General features: G+C 47.5%; 1 protein-coding gene across 3 annotated transcripts in view; it reads right to left on the reverse strand.

Annotated features, from left to right (window-relative positions):
* The window catches only part of HIVEP3 (HIVEP zinc finger 3), a 255,393-nt gene extending 243,465 nt beyond the window's left edge, over positions 1-11,928 (reverse strand). The window contains exons 1-2 of one of the 3 annotated variants that reach the window (XM_030504575.1): positions 11,907-11,928; positions 10,628-10,737 (exon numbers count right to left, since the gene is read on the reverse strand). The gene's annotated coding sequence lies outside the window, so the exon portion shown is untranslated. Of the gene's footprint in view, positions 1-10,627; positions 11,137-11,170; positions 11,200-11,906 lie in introns of those variants that run through there. The other 2 variants (XM_030504574.1, XM_030504573.1) reach the window with 2 other exon arrangements.
* Between the last annotated feature and the right edge of the window lie 3,943 nt (positions 11,929-15,871).

Consider the following 15,871-nt stretch of genomic DNA (forward strand, 5'->3'; position numbering starts at 1 on the left):
TTAAGTGAATAAAACGTAGGAGACCAGAACTTATTAGCAGCTGCACTGTGAATAATCCGTGTGAGGGATCTAGCACCCGAGCCTGAACAAACAGCTCGGTACCTAAAACTGAAACTTTTTCTTAGTTTTCTAAAGTTTCTTGCAAGTTAAAACAGTTCTTATATGTGAAACCCTAAACTAAACACTATAATGACAGAGATCTGTATACAGCTGGTTTACTGATACAGGTCGCCCAAAGAAGTGGTAAATGCTCCATATCCCTGGCAGCGTTCAAGGCCAGGTTGGACACAGGGGCTTGGAGCCCTGCTCTAGTGGAAGGTGTCCCTGCCTGTGGCAGGGGGTTGGAACTAGATGAGCTTTAAGGTCCCTTCCAACCCAAACCATTCCATGATTCTGTGATACATGGCACGGATTGAGAAGCAGCTATTGCATGTGGCAGAGCCCGTGAGGCCAACGGATGGAGATAGCAGCTTTGCTCCAAGTTAGTCTTTCCTATGAACTGCCATGTTTTCGTCTTTAATTTATTTGGGTCTGTTCCAATACTACATTATATACAGCAATAGAGAAGAAAGTTTAAGGTTAACCCCACTTTGCATGATGCACCACCACAAAAACCCACTTGTTTTAATACAAACTCCCCTTGCCACAGTGCTTGTGATAAAGATGAATTTCACTCCGGCACAGCCAAAGCAGTGAGTGGGATTGGAGCAGCATCACAGCCCAACCTGGTGAAAGGCTGGTTCACTCCCTGGGGACTGCAGCTCAGGCTGGGGAGGAGTAAAAACTACTCAGTGTACAAATGGCACCCAAGAGTTCAGCAGGAGGGAAGCAAGTCGGCTCCTTTGCTCAGTTAAGGAGTTCAAGTGGAAAATTTCCCTGCGCCTTCTTATCGCTGTGCTGTTATTATCAGTGTATCTCCTAAAGAAAATATTTCTGAGGCTGCTGCTCCTTCAGTTTTCAGAAAAGCTTTGGTGCTATGTTCTCTAAGAGAAAACAGATAACTCGGTCTTCCAGCAATGGCTAGTATGGAAGTGAAACTCCATCTAATTTAATTTAATGAAAATCCAAAAGCCCCCAAATCTGAGCCTCAATTCCTTATGATTTTCTCTTGTAAAATGAAGGAAGAGTTAGACCCTCCATTGACACCATAAGGATGTGGTAGTGAGGAGCAGGCAATAAGTAGAGAATGTCCAAATTAACCTAAGTCACAGTCTGGACTCATTCCTCTGTTTATGTATGTTTTTAAAGAGGTTTAATTAAGCTACCACATCTTAAGATGGGAGTTTCAAAGCTATATAAGCAATTTATAAGACTCCAGACTGCAAAGGGCAGTTCAGGTGCTCATGGTTCTTTGAAAACCCTCAACTGCTGTAATAGAATTCATTTTCTCCTGCAAATTAGACACATATTTAGCCAAAATAACCCAGGGCCATGTACAGAAAGAAGGTAGATGATCATAACCTAAGCATGAGGGCAAAGTTAAGGTTACATATTCAGATTTTTACTGCCATGTTCACATGTCAAAAAGCATCAAATATCCCAAGTGTAAAAGTCGTAAGACAGAGAAAAAACAGGGCATCTTCCAGTAAGGAGTGGTTGGGCAGAGTCACCCACTGGTGACTACCATACCTATGAAATCAATCAAATAATCAACCAAATCTGAGACTGGCCAAATTCTCTAAAGCTTTAGATCTGTTTAAGGTATTTAAAATAATCTAAGTCCTTATATTGGCACAAGCTGTTTAAAATGATCTAAGGCTTTAGGTTGGTTTAAGCTGCTTATGCAGCTTTAAGGTTTTAAAAAGGTTTAGGCTGCTAAAAAACATTCCCCAAAAAGCCAGTTGGGTTGATTGATGGGAGCTGGGTAGACCATTTCATTGATTATATTGCAGAAGATCGTACATGGGAGTCAAACATTGTGTTTGCCACACCAAGAGTCAAAGTCGGTCGGTAGCAAGTCTACAAATAGTGAGGATTTCTATTGGCATAAGTTTGAGAGGAGCATCATGCCATAGTTAAAGCACCAAGAACTCTGCCTTCTTTAAAAAGAAAAAGGTATCATATGAAATGACACAAAAACTTAATGCAATTGATTCAATCGGGACTGTAGTGATAGGACAAGGGGTAACGGGTACAAGCTGAAACAGGGAAAGTTCAGGTTGGATATAAGGCAGAAGCTCTTCCCTAGGAGGGTGCTGAGGTGCTGGCACAGGTTGCCCAGAGAAGTGGTAAATGCTCCATCTCTGGCAGTGTTCAAGGCCAGGTTGGACAGAGTATTGGGTGACATGGTGTAGTGTGAGGTGTCCTTGCCCATGGTAGGGGGTTGGAACTGGATGATCTTAAGGTCTCTTCCAACTCAAACCATTCTATGATTCTATGATTAATTACAATAACACCCTGTTAAGAAAAAGTAGACAATGTGCCAGTATATAAATATTACAGATTTTACTTTCCTTTCCTCCTTTCTACTTCTCTTATTTCCAACTTTGTATCACCAAACTGCAGTATCCCTTGTCATGCTTCTCTTAGGATTACACCCATTTTCAAGCCCACAGGTATCTCTGGGGACATGAAATCCAAAGTGCCACGTGGTGCCGGAGAAGCTCAATAACAAGACCCCATTAGCTACACAGGTACTTGCCTCAAGCAATACTTCTATATTGGAAGGGCCAGAAAGACTCTTCCAGGAGGCCAGGATGGGCCCCACTCTCATCTGCATCTTTGCAGCACAAAATTATCCCCACTCCAGTAGTGTTTCTGCAAGGAGCACACTTAACCTCACGCTTCAAGTTAACCTCCCATCTCGCTGAGTGCAGAGCTCTTAGCTCCAAGGAGCACTTTTATCTCCTTAAGACCTTCCCAGCAGGTCCATCTGGGCTCAAAACATACCCAAAATCCCCAGAGCACCTTTCTCCATGAGATGCAACCTCTGGGTCTTGCTTCAACCCTACACCCTGGGCTCTGTGATTGCTACCCCAGTGAGACCTTTCACCAGCCCCAGCTCTGCAGGGCATGGGAGGGCTGCCGGGGCAAATTCTGCTCCGGGCCTGGGGTTCAGCCCCACACCAAAGCTTTGGCCCCAGCCTGTGTGATGAGGAGCCCAGAGCAAAGCACAGCCCTGATTCCCCAGAGCGCGGCATCCAACCGCTAGGATGGAGTCACCACTCGTCCCTTGGGAAGCTTGAATTTCCTTCCTGAAACACTGCCTGGAAAATCAGGGCAACTTTCCTGCTCGAGAGCACACCTTTCACAACCAGCTGCAAAAACACATCTAGTCTCCTTTAACCAGTCACATCACTACAGTTTTCAGTTCCCATTTCTGCCCTGTGGAGGGGACTGTCCCATCCCTCCATGCCATCTAGATGCAGCAAATGCAGTTACATTGGGACAAAGAGCCTTTTTTTAGCCACTCGAGCAGAGGCACTGTGGTACACAGCCACCCTCTGCTCTCATTTACACAAACATAAAGGCAGAGCATCTGGCCATGTGTCAGAAGTCTTTAATTACATGATCGAGCTTATCTTAAATATCTATTTATTGAAAGTTGTAAATAACCCAAGATTGCATTCTCCCTGACGAACAGCACAAACACAAAGGGAAGTTATGATTACATATTCAACCTAACGCTTTCTTATACCATCTTTTGATTGCTTAACTTTGCAACCTTTATGTGATATTAATGTAGGCGTCCTCTCCCCTCCCTCCACCTTTGCAGTTTGCTCGAGTATCAAGTTCATTTGAACATTATTCAGTCATGGAGAACCAAAGTTTTTTTTTTTCATAATCAAGATTTTTATCCTAATATGCTGCTTTTTTTGACTTGGGACTATGCTTCTTCAGACAGCATCAGGCCCGAAGCAGCTTTTGCAATGGCAAACACTGAGCAAAATCCAAATGGCTGAGAAAAATAATACATGAACGTTGACAGAAATAGCAACAGAAGCAGCAGAAACCTGTCATGTACAGTTAGCTGAGAAAATTAGCCTCTTGATTTCCAATTTACCCAAGCTTTTCCTCTGTAAGGAACAACAGACTGCTCAGGGATGTGATCATGCCTCAAATGCGTCCACAGCATCCCCAAGCAAAGTGCAGAATAACTACGGATACAGACTAACTACAGCTTCCTTCGAGTCCTCCCTCCCTGAGGATTATCATATGATTTGCAAACTCTTCATAAGTGATAACATCACACCAGGAGACAGTGCTGGGAATTGCAAGGCAACACCAGAACCCATGAGCTGATGTACCCAGGAAGGAACATGCTCCCACTGCACCCCAAAATTCCAATGGCAAAAGAAATACAGGTCATGCCAGCTGCAGGCATACAAATCACAGAGCTTTTGTATAACTTTATCATAACTTGTTGCATTCCTGCATTCATCATTCAGCTAAGTTCCAGCTAAATTAGCTATTCTGGGAATTTAGGTACCTTCCTGGTATTCCCCATGCAAGTTTTCCTGAACACTTTTGAGTTCTGGTGTTATTTACATTACCATAATGCCTTATTTACATTATTGATCCCTGCCAGTTGACAAAGGGATACCGAAATCTGAGCATGGAAATACAATAAGAGGTGAAACGAGCATGGAGCTCATCCCTGCAGCATCCCTGTGGACACAGCCCAGCCTTCTGCTTCATGGCCATGGCCAACCAAGCTCTGGACTGCCCAAGTTCGCTGTCTTTGCACAGTTCACTGTAGGGCATCTTCTTTCTGATTTTATCATCTCATCTGTATGACAGAACACCCCGAAATCTCCACCAAGACCAGGGTCCCATGGCACCGGACTCTACCCGAAGAGCACAAGCACCTTCCAGCTATGCCTGTGCCACACAACTACCCACAGCATTGGCACTTGCTGAGGTGCCAACAAGGAAATGAAGCCAAAGAACACATTTTTACCTAACAAAGTGGTAGATTTATGTAAAAGCAGAAACAAGGAGTCTTTCTTCTCTTAAACTGCTTGTAGTGCAGGGAAACACAAGAGACCTTGAGTAGCATCAACCAACCATCAGCCATCCTCCTGCACTGGTTGTGTACCTGTGCCTTGCTTCATGGACACGCAAGCAAGCCCTGGATGGAGGAAGGCAAATCATTTCCTATTCTATGTAATTTAGAAGCACAACTTCCAACAGGACTTTTGCTTTCAGGTCCCCATGGCTTCACAAAGGAAAAGTAAATCCCACTGATGCTTAATCTGCAGCAGAACTGAGGAGTAAACATAATACAATTTCTGCCCCAGCTAAGCAGCATGTCTTTCACTGGCACCATCAACCAAGCCAGGTATATATTCAGCCCTCCAAAATACAACTCACTTGCCTATAAGAGCAACATGTTCCATTCGTTACCTTATTGAAGTCTGAGGTTCATGTTCTGCTGACTGCCCCACGCACCTTGCACCCCGTGAGCCACACACACACTGTAACACACCTCCTCATCGTTGTTGAAGCTGGCCTGGGACCAGTTTTCACCCCCTGTAGTGGGTGGTCTGACCCACACAGCCACCTTCCTCACTGCTTTCCCTTGGCATGGCACCACAGCTTGTTTGGAGACACAAAGCCACTCAAGGTATTTTCTTTCAATCTGCCCTGGGTGCACAGTACATGCCCTTCACTTGCCAGGGAGCAGACTTTTTCCACTGCATAAAATTGCTTTGAATTAATCAAAGTTATCATCAAATGCAGCTATCAGTAAGGTAGGTGTTGCCTATACTTGCTGGAGATGTCCCTGCCACACAGGGTCATCTGGAGGATTCATTTCTAGCAACAGATTCACTGCAGCAAAGAGCTTTCAGAAGAAACCTGGCCAAACTGCTTTTGAACTAACACTAACAACAACACAACCTGGTTGGCTCAGCACTTTTCACTCTTCCGTAAAGTTCACTATGATGCCAGGACACACACATGAAAAAGAAGATATGAGTTAAAGCAACCAAAAATGGGGCTGATGGGAACATCTCTGCAACTTACAGGGTTGCAGTGACTCTGATAAGCAACACAGAATCAGCTAAACGCCATAAGGAGAGAGATGAGGGATGATAAATTGATTTTCACGGGCTAAAACACACAGGCAAAGGGGAACAGCCTGGTGAGGCCTGGAAAAGCCTTTGAAACACAGATGACGTAGGATGGATGCAGGTTAGAGGGACCAGAGCAGGATGGGATGATGCTAGTGCAGCTGAGCCCATCCCAAGAGTCTGCTCTTTTGCACATGAGCTTTTATTTAAAAGACCATATGAGCTCCTATTGCATCTCGATTGATTTTTTCTTAGGTTATTTCAAACATATTAGACCTTTTGATTTCCAATGCATCGCTCAGCAGTAGCATCCGCCAGAATACATAAAATATGCTTCAACTCTAAAGGCAACTGAAAGAAGTGGGTTAGAAGTTTTGTTTGTAGCAGAGGTGTATTTTGGAGGACTCTGAGATCATCCCTGACATCACCATGAGCGGTACTCACCTTTCTCACTTGCACTTTAACAGAACAATACATTCTGCAGTGACTTATTCTCAGCAGATCATTTGTTACATCGGTATTTACTCATTTAGTTCCGCTGGCAGTCCCCAAACCAGGGCTATGAGTCAGCAGCAGCCCTGGGCCCTTCCTCAAGAGACACAGGAGATGGTCCAGCCACCTGCAGTTGTCTCCTCCACCAGATTTTATTGACCAAGCTCCTTTCAAACACGCCCGTGTCCCACATCAAGAGCTGTCAGAGTGACAAGGTGGCACACAGGAGGGGAAGCAAAGACAATCTCTGCACTGCACTGAAAATCTGCGCTCCTTGAGGAGTGGACAATCAATCTCAGCATCTCAAGACCCATGGGATTCCCATGCAGGGAGCGTGCAAGTAGCCCTGGAGCAGCAGGGCTGTGGGATCCTCCTCTCTCAGCTGCAGGGAGCACACCAGCCAGGACCATTAGGGTCAGGGTCATTAGAGCATCCTGAGTCACAACAACCCATCCAGAGCAGCCCCAGGCTGGGATCTGCAGCTGGGCTCCTCCTGGGGACCATCCCAGCAGCTATTTCTGGGGCTCCCCTCCCTCTGCTCTCAGGGGACACCAGCAGCATCCCGTGTCCCTCGGCCACGAGGGCTTTCACACGCAGCCTTCTGAGAGCCCAAGCTGTCCACGCTGCATGCAACGTGCCTCGATAAATCATTCAAGTCTTTGGTAACAGCAGCCGGTTGCAGCGTTCGCCTCCAAACACCCCGGAGCACCCGTGCTCCCAGGAGCTGGGATTGCTCCTGCTTCTCACAGCAAGGATGGGTGCAACAGAATGCAGCTAGTGACAGGGATTATCTATACAGTTAAATATATGTTTTTCCATGCATTTCCCTATGGCACCAGTGTCCACCCAGCAAATAATCGTCTAAGAGTAAAAAACCTGCTGTCTGCAGTTGGAGCTTAGAGTCAAAACTTATTACTTGTGTTTTCAATCTGCCAGAGACTCATACTGAGCTCTTGGCCAAGCAGTTCCCCCTTCCTCCTCCCCATTTCCCACGTGGAAGAAAAAGATGCAGAAAGGTTAAATGGGAACAAAAAAGGCCACGCTGCTTCCCCCCACCTCAGTTAACCACCGAGATCAGAGTTGAGCAACTCCATGACTTACATAGCTGCTGCATTTCTATTCCTGGCATGAAAGTTTGAGCTTTTGAAAGAACTAAATGAAGAGACTTTAGCCTGTGAATTCTGACATCCCTTTTGAAGGAAGGTCAGTGATATGGTTAAATAGGGATAAGCAACACCCAGCCCTCACAGATAGTTTTGAAGATCCTCTTCAGATAACAACATGCACCTTTAAACAGTCCAACAGCGTGCTGGGATGTACTCTCCCTCAGCGCATCCATACCAACCCACCTTACACATCTGCCTGAACCGAGCCAGCTGCAGATATTTAGCTTTACATGGAGAAAGGAGACATTTTTTTATCCCTGAACAAGTCTAGAGTGGTTTGTGCTCCTACCAACACAAGGCAGGAAGACTCATTCCCAGCTGGTCCAATTAAAAATGATGGGTTTAGGTCAATATTATGTTCCTGCTCTCCTGGCACACATCCCTTCCTCAGCAGCTCCACGTGATGAACAGAGAGAGCTGAGATTTCTGGTAATTGCTGGACCAGCTCAGGGCCAGGTGGAAATCCAGAATTAAAAGAGCACCTGATGAGAAGACTTTTAAAGCCTGGGCTCATCCAGGGGTCCGTAGAACTTCTTGGCCCATCAACAGCTATCTCAATTCCCAGCAAACATCCTCATGTACATAGCTTGATTGAACAGGACAGCCATAATCTTGACCAGAAATGAGCCAAGATGCTGCAGAGCCATTTGAAAGCCACGACCATGCACATCATGTACATTCATGAGAGTTTTACAACTGTTTCAAGCAAAGTTATGAACAGCATCCCTTGCAAGCACGATACCATCGGATGACCCAGGCTCCGTAGCCTTAGAGAACAACAGTTGCCTTTCCCTTTCTCAGGAGGTGATGAAACGATAAACATCAGAGTGATGCAGAGACAAAATCTGCTGTGTCTTGTTCAAACTGCCAGGAGGAAGGTTTGGGCTGTGCAATGCATGAAAGATTTCCCTAACCCATGCCCCATACAGAAGACATTTGACAGGAAAAATGCCATCTTCCGATCCTCCCCTCCTCAGGTACCACCTGCTTGGGCTTTCTCAGGAGGTTTCTCATCCAGAATGTTTCCCACCAGCCTGAGTAGAGCAAGAGCTCAGGAGTGGAGATGAGCAGCGAGCTCCCACATGGCACAGCTCTGCAGAAGCCCTGCCGAGCGAGCGAGCTGGCTCAGAAGAGGCAGAAATGAAGACAGAGAGGATTTACAATCTCCAAAAGATAAAAAACCCCATAGCGTTGGGCACTCTCCTTCCTTGGCACAGTGTGAAGACCAGAAAGCCCCGTCCCCGCAGGACCACACAGCCCCGGTGCGAGCAGAGCATCGCTGCCTCGGCATGAGGGAGTGCGGGCTTTGGGGAAACATCCGTTTTCTTTGCATCCCAAAGCACAAGGCTGAGAGTCACCAGCACCCATCAGCATCCAGAGGAAGGCAGGGACCCCCCTCCTGCACCCAGCCAAAACCAGGCTTAGGGAAGTGTTCCCTTACTGCTGGCTCTAAAGCAGGATTTAATCCTTTTCTCCTGCATATACCCCACATCCAACTCCTAGTTATAGATCAGTTGTTTCTGGAAGGGAGAGGAACAGCCCAGACTGCATATTCAGTTTTGATTACTTTCTATCTGTCAGGTAAGTTCTCTTTCTAGGAAGCCTCAAGAGGTTGTTTATATAAAATCAGTGTTTGATTTCATGTGCTGCCCACCCTCGGATTGCACAATTAAATGAGGGAAACTTTTCTGCTGATCCTTTCCTTCACAGTCAGGCAAAAAAAAAAAAAAAAACAACCCCTACAAATCATCTTGCACACAGAGAAAATAAATATATTGCTCAAACACACTTAAACCCACTGAAACAGAAACGCAAACTTCCAGAAAAAGGGCTGATTTCTGCCCTCGGAGGTTCATATTGAGGCAGAAGGAGCTGGATCCCAGCGAGGGCTGGATTTGGCCCTTGGAGAGGCCACTGCAGTCCCTGCTGCAAGCCCAGTTGTAGGAATACGGCAGAAAACCTGGAGCTCAAGCGGGAGCCGTGGCCAGGTACCGCATGGGGCTGCCTCCACCTGCCTCCCAGCACGGTGGAAAACTCGAGCTCCTCGGGAAAGGACAAACCTCCCAGGATATCACCCAGCACTGCCCGCATACAAGCACACACAAGTAGGCAGGATGCAAAAGAAAAACCATCTCCCAGGCTTTGTGCAGGGAAAAGGGGATTCAGCCCTAGGCAGGGCTCTAGCTGTTAAAACAAGGGTCGGGATGTTATTTTAAGCTATGTTTATACACGCTGTAGCACCAGGTAACAGCTGCTTCTGCTCCACAGGGAGTCTAAACCAGGATGGGATGCAGAGCAGGGCCTCCGCACAGGCACCCAGCATCACCCCGGCAGGACCAAGCTCCCCATGGAGCAACACGTCCCTTTTGCCACCGAGCAGGATGCCCGGTGGAGGTGCGTGCCCCTCCGCACACCCGTGTCCATCATCCACGTCGCTATCACACGCAGCGTCCGCCTCCCACCAGCAAGGGTTTGGGGGGGGGGAGGGACACGCAATAAAATCATAACAATCATCTATGCACGTTGGGAGAGAATGAAGTTGCTGTCAAGCGGCGCTAAATTCATGTGACAGCCAGGGCTAATTAAGCAGGAGCAAGGAGCAAAGTCGCTGAGAGCGTGGCGGGGACAGGGTTACAGGCTGGCCCTGGGCTGATTGACACCGCTGAGGTTACCTCGGGCTGGGGGAGCTCGCTCATCCATCGCCATGCTCGGCAGGCAGCGAGGCCACCCAGGGGATACACGCACATATAGAGATATATAGAGAGCTATATATGCACACTCGGCGTGCAGAAGGCGAGCGTCTCGGTGGCAACCTGACACCTTTCGGGAGGCAAAATGGAATCTCGCCGTCCGGTTGTGCACCCGCAGCAAGGGAGGGAGGGAATCAGATATACCATTGGCAAATGCACACGCAGAGAACAGAGAGAATAAACCCACAAAAGCCCCGGTGCCTACCTTTGCTGGGTGGCAGCAGGCAGATCCCGGAGCGGTTTGGGTCGGTGGCTGTTCCCTTCTTTAGGAAATGTTCGGCTCAGCCGGTGCTATTTGCATTCTTTCATTAGCACCTGTTTCAAGTGAGGAAGGAGAAAGCTCATTACGAGATCAGCTTCCTTTCGAAATAAATTATTCAAAAATAAAACAGAGATGCTGCCATATAATAATAACGCTAATAAAAAAAAAAAAAAAAAAGAAACCCCAAAACACATGTATTTTAAAGCCCAAAGTAGGCAGTTTGATAATGGGAGGTCTTGAAGGTTGTGAGCATGCTCCAGCCGGAACAAATCCTTCCTCTGTTATTCCTCTGAATAAAAATAAACCACGATCAAGAAACCCAAACGGAAGCTTCCTCCTCGAATCCCTGCTGCTGAAAAATATGGAATAAATTCAGCCCGAAGACGCAGACTCTAATCAGCAGCTGGTTTCGGGCTCCAAAGCCAGCCAAAGCCTCTCTTGTCTTTTCCCACTATGAGTCTAGGCCTTTTTGAAAAGGGTTTTAACCTTTTAAAGCTACAGTGCACCAATTATCACTTCTGGAGGACTGTCACTCACGGCGCAAATAGATTACTAAAGCAGCGGCGGCGGCACGGTGGGAGCAGGGGGAGGTGTGGTTTGCACGGGGAGCCTGTCCTCGGGAAGATTGTTGTATGATTATTTGGTTTAATAGGATTCTTGCCCCCCTCCTCTCCCCTCTTTGCGAGGATAATACATGGAAAACTTGCCACCCAGCTCTTGGATAAATGCACAGTCATTATAGAAATGAACAGCTGCTAGATGCGATTCAGGGTGTCGGAGGGACGCTCCTCATCAGGGTTAACTCGCAACTGAATTTTAGGGATTAACAGTTTCCGTCCCAGGCGGTGGTGTGAGAGGGTTAATGACATGCAGAGAGGAGCTCTGTCAAGTGCTTCCCATCAAACTAAGGATCAGGCTGCAAAGTTTGAGCCGAGCAGCCCCGGCACAGCAATAAAGCATTCTTCCAGGAGGAGGATTTCGGGGTGGTTTTATTTTAGCAAACCGAACCAAAGCCCCCAAAAAAGCTCAGCCCTCCAACAACCAGCGCTGCAAAGCACCGGTGGCCCCATGCATGCCTCAGCTCCCGGAGAGCAACGCGGAGCCAGCTCTCCCACGGGGGACCAGAGGTGATGGGTCCCCTCAAAGCGGTGGGTGCCCAGGCCTGGCACCCCACGGCAGCGTCGTCCAACACCCCTCCTGGTGCCAGCGGCACCCGGCCCACCTTGGTGGCAATGGCATCCTCCTGGGCAGGGAGCAGAGAGCAAGGGGCCATCCCCGGGGGTGCTGCGGCTCCACGTACGACACTCCTCTGTGGCCAGTCCTTTCCGCAACCCCCGGCATGCAAACCATCAGGAGCAAGCGGTCCTCCCTCCCTCTCCCCCCTCCTCCTCTTCAGCAGAAAATCATCGTATTTCATGTGTCGCTGCTCCAGCCTCGCCAATTGGCTGGGCACTCGCAGGCGGAAATGTCAGGAGCAGCCCAGCATCGGTGCCTGCCCGCGGCCACCCGGTCCCCCTCGGGTCCCCAGACTACAGCCCGGGGCAGGGGGCACAAGGCTGGTCATGACAACTGGAGGGGAAAGGGTTTACGGTGTTTGGGCTGGGGTTTTTACGGCGCTTTGGCTCGGCTCCGCAGGGATGCAGCCTGCCAGCAACTTGACCTTGACCCGCACGGCTGCGTTGTGCTGCCAGCAAGAAGCATTTTCCGGATGACGGAGACCGAGCACATCTGTTCTGCTCCGTGGAGCGACCTCCCTCTGCACCCGGACACGCTGAGGGGCCATGCTAACACCCACCCCAGCGCTGGCTCCATGGGTGCAGCTCCAGGCGCATATCACAGGTACTGTAGCTGCCCGGAGGGACGACGCCTGATAAATAGATGCTTTCCTTTTTCCCACCCGTTTCCAATGTCAGTGCATTTGTTTACAGCTTGTCTCCCACCTCTCGACCTTTCAAACAAGATTTATCAGCATATTTCTTTATCATCTTAATAGCTGGAGAAGCTGGGGTTTGGAAAGAGGGGCTTCCAGCGTGGAGCAACGGCTGAAGTAGGAAGACAGCCCAAGACTTATCATCTGATCATTTTCCTTCTTAAAGCAGGGGGGGGAAAAAATCCAAAACTCTTGGGAAATGAGCAATGGAATAGCAGAAAGGAATAATCCTGATGAAAAGTGTCATCTACCTCCTCTGCAAACACACCACCTAGAAATGAGAGGTGAGCACATCCAGTGATACTGAAAAAATGTTCTCCTAAGGAGAAACTGAGCCACATTCTCCTGCTGGGCTCTAGCACAACAAGAGCATAAGGGCAATACAACAGCCAAAAGCTAACTTTTAGTTTGTGGCTGCTTACACAGGATAAGAAAATTTGCACTGTCACAAAAACTAAAGAGGATTTGAGTGTGGCATTTATGGCGCAAATCAGCTTATGAAACCTGCAGTTATCTACTCATTGTGAAAAGAATTGGTAGTAAATGGGCAATATATGGAATGAAAGAGCCAAAAGCTCCAAAGCTTCCTTATCTGGCCATCTGACACAAGCACCCTGAAGCCCAAGCCGTCAGTGAGTGGATCCAGCCCAGGGCAATGTGCTCCTGCAAGAGGAGTTGGCAGTCATCATTTCAACCATCCACAATGTCCTCCGTGTGTCAAGGCAAGTGCTTTGGCACAGCAGAAACTCATCACCACTGTGTGTCACTGTAGGCATTAAAACAAGTGCAGTAAAAGGGAAGAAAGTGAGATAATCAGTCTATTACACAAAAAACCCACTGTTTCGAGTCCAGAGCAAAGGACACTGTTCTTTCTGCTGTTCTTCCCCTTCCAGGTTTCAAGAGGAAGCCACACAACGAGACATTTCATCACCTACTCTAGCCTGTACTTCATGTAACAGATGACCCAGGTCTACCATGATAGGTCTGCAAAGTGCCATGCAGCTCTATGCATGAGCACCTGGGTGAATTAAAGGAGCTATAGAAGTGGTGTCACCACGTTGCCATTGTGCCTCTACTAACATCATCACCCTCACATGAGCCCGGATGTCCATGTGCCACCATAATCTACCACATGGACCTTGCTTTCCACACATGCAAGTCACATGCAAAAATAGCTGTGCTAAAAAGCATGGCAGAGTTTATTGGAGCCCTTCAAGTTGACTTCTAAACTCCTAAATGACTGGTAGCAAAACCAAGAGGGACTCTTCATCAGGGACTGTAGTGATAGGACAAGGGGGAATGGGTTTAAATTGAAACAGGGGAAGTTCAGGTTGGATCTAAAGAGGTTCTTTACCGTGAGGGTGGTGAGGCACTCAGGTTGCCCAGAGAAATGGGAAATGCCCCATCCCTGGCAGTGTTCAAGGCCAGGGTGGACAGAGCCTTGGGAGACATAGTCTGGTGTGAGCTGTCCCTGCCCACAGCAGGGGGTTGAAACTACATGATCTTAAGGTCCTTTCCAACCCAAACCATTCTATGATTCTACAAGAAAGGATAGAAACGTCAGAAAATTCTGTTTTGAGACATAATCCTCTCACTTGTGGCTGTTCAAGCTTCCCTCTGACCCCGCACAATTTTTAGGCGATCCTTCAGAAAAGCACCTAGAAGGTGGCACAGAAGCTGCAGCAAGACCATAACCACCTGATTCACCCCTGGAAACAGAGAGCAATAAAACCATCCTCAAACTAATTAGCTAACTAGGTTTTTATCCTTTTCCTATGTGCCACGTTGAAGTTGCATCACCCTTTCTTCCAGAAAACCACATTCATATGGCATCCATGCAAGTGCTTTGTACCAATTACCTTGGACCTTTGTTCCCCCTTTTAATTTTAATGATGACACGAATTCCACTTTCCTCTAGTATTCTAAAACTTTCCTAAGCAATTCAAAACCTGTTATAAATCAATATTAACAGCAGGGAGAACTCCTTGAATAGCAATGGAAAGACCTGCATTACAAATCATCCACATCTTCACATGCTGAGCAGGGTCTGAAACCTGGGAGACCTCAGTCCCGATGGGTGCATTAGTTCACTGCTCCCTATGCAGTGAAGCACACCCTCATTAGAGGTGACACACACCACAAAACCTGACCTAATAAGTTCTGTGGGGCTTATTAGTTGGGCTCCATGCTGGTGCTGGGAACTAGCAGGACTGCACAACCATCCTGCTGCGTGGCCAGGGAGGGGACCTGGTTGCAATCAGTGAGAAGAGGAGGCAGGAGTGGTGGGATAAGCCAAAACAAAGCATCAAAGCTATTAGTTTTCCACTTCTTTTTGAGGCAAGACTTACTGCTAACACACCGAGCCAGTGGTTGTAATTTAGAGGTCAAAGTCATTCACTCCATAGCTCATTCCTCCTTTTTCTCCCATGAAAATAGTCATAGATAAAATAGAGCTGAAAATATGCTTCAACACTATCTGACACTTCCTTGTGGATACTTTTGACAATACTACCCTGTTTAATCCTAAAATAGCAGGTGGGGAAGGACAGAGGTGCTGGGACCAGCTTAGAGCTCATCCAGAACTCTGGGAATATTTGCAAAGGGCAGACTGCCCCTTTCCCCCATGCACTGCGCAGTGTACAACCAGTGTTATGTACGTACAGTGCACAGTACAATGCACATCACTTAGCAGGATGAGTCTGAGCTCCTTACATGGGAATTCATGGCTCTGATATCTAATGGGCATTCTCCTGCGAAAAATGAGAGAGGCATGGGAGATTTCACATTTTTTGCCCCCTTTTTATTTATCTACTTATCAAGCCTACTCAAGTAGAAGCAGGAAGTTGCATTTCCTTTTAGTTGCTAGCTTCACTAATGCTCTTGGGATCAAAAAGGCAAGGTATCAGTTTATTCTTCTGCTTTTCTTCTTTCATTTTGTAATAAGTAATGAAGATCCAAAGGCAAAGCATGGCTTTGCTTTCGCTGCCTTCCTGGGACCCAATACAGCAAAACAAATAGGATTCCTGGTGCCACTACATAATGCATTGCATTTGGATTACATGCTTTGGTTTAGGAAGATAAAGATAACAGCACGTAGACGGAGAAGGGCTAAGTTGTAACCAGGGGAACAGACCACAGGGCTGCGAGTGCTGTCAGAGCCCCATGTGCCTGTGCCTGAACCAAGAGGCTGGATTCTGAACCATCTCCTCTCAGCATTCACGTTGCTCACTGCAGCTGAGGAATTTGCACAGGAGCAG

The sequence above is a fragment of the Strigops habroptila genome, chromosome 12 (assembly GCF_004027225.2).
Source record: "Strigops habroptila isolate Jane chromosome 12, bStrHab1.2.pri, whole genome shotgun sequence".
In the NCBI taxonomy this organism is placed as follows: domain Eukaryota; kingdom Metazoa; phylum Chordata; class Aves; order Psittaciformes; family Psittacidae; genus Strigops; species Strigops habroptila.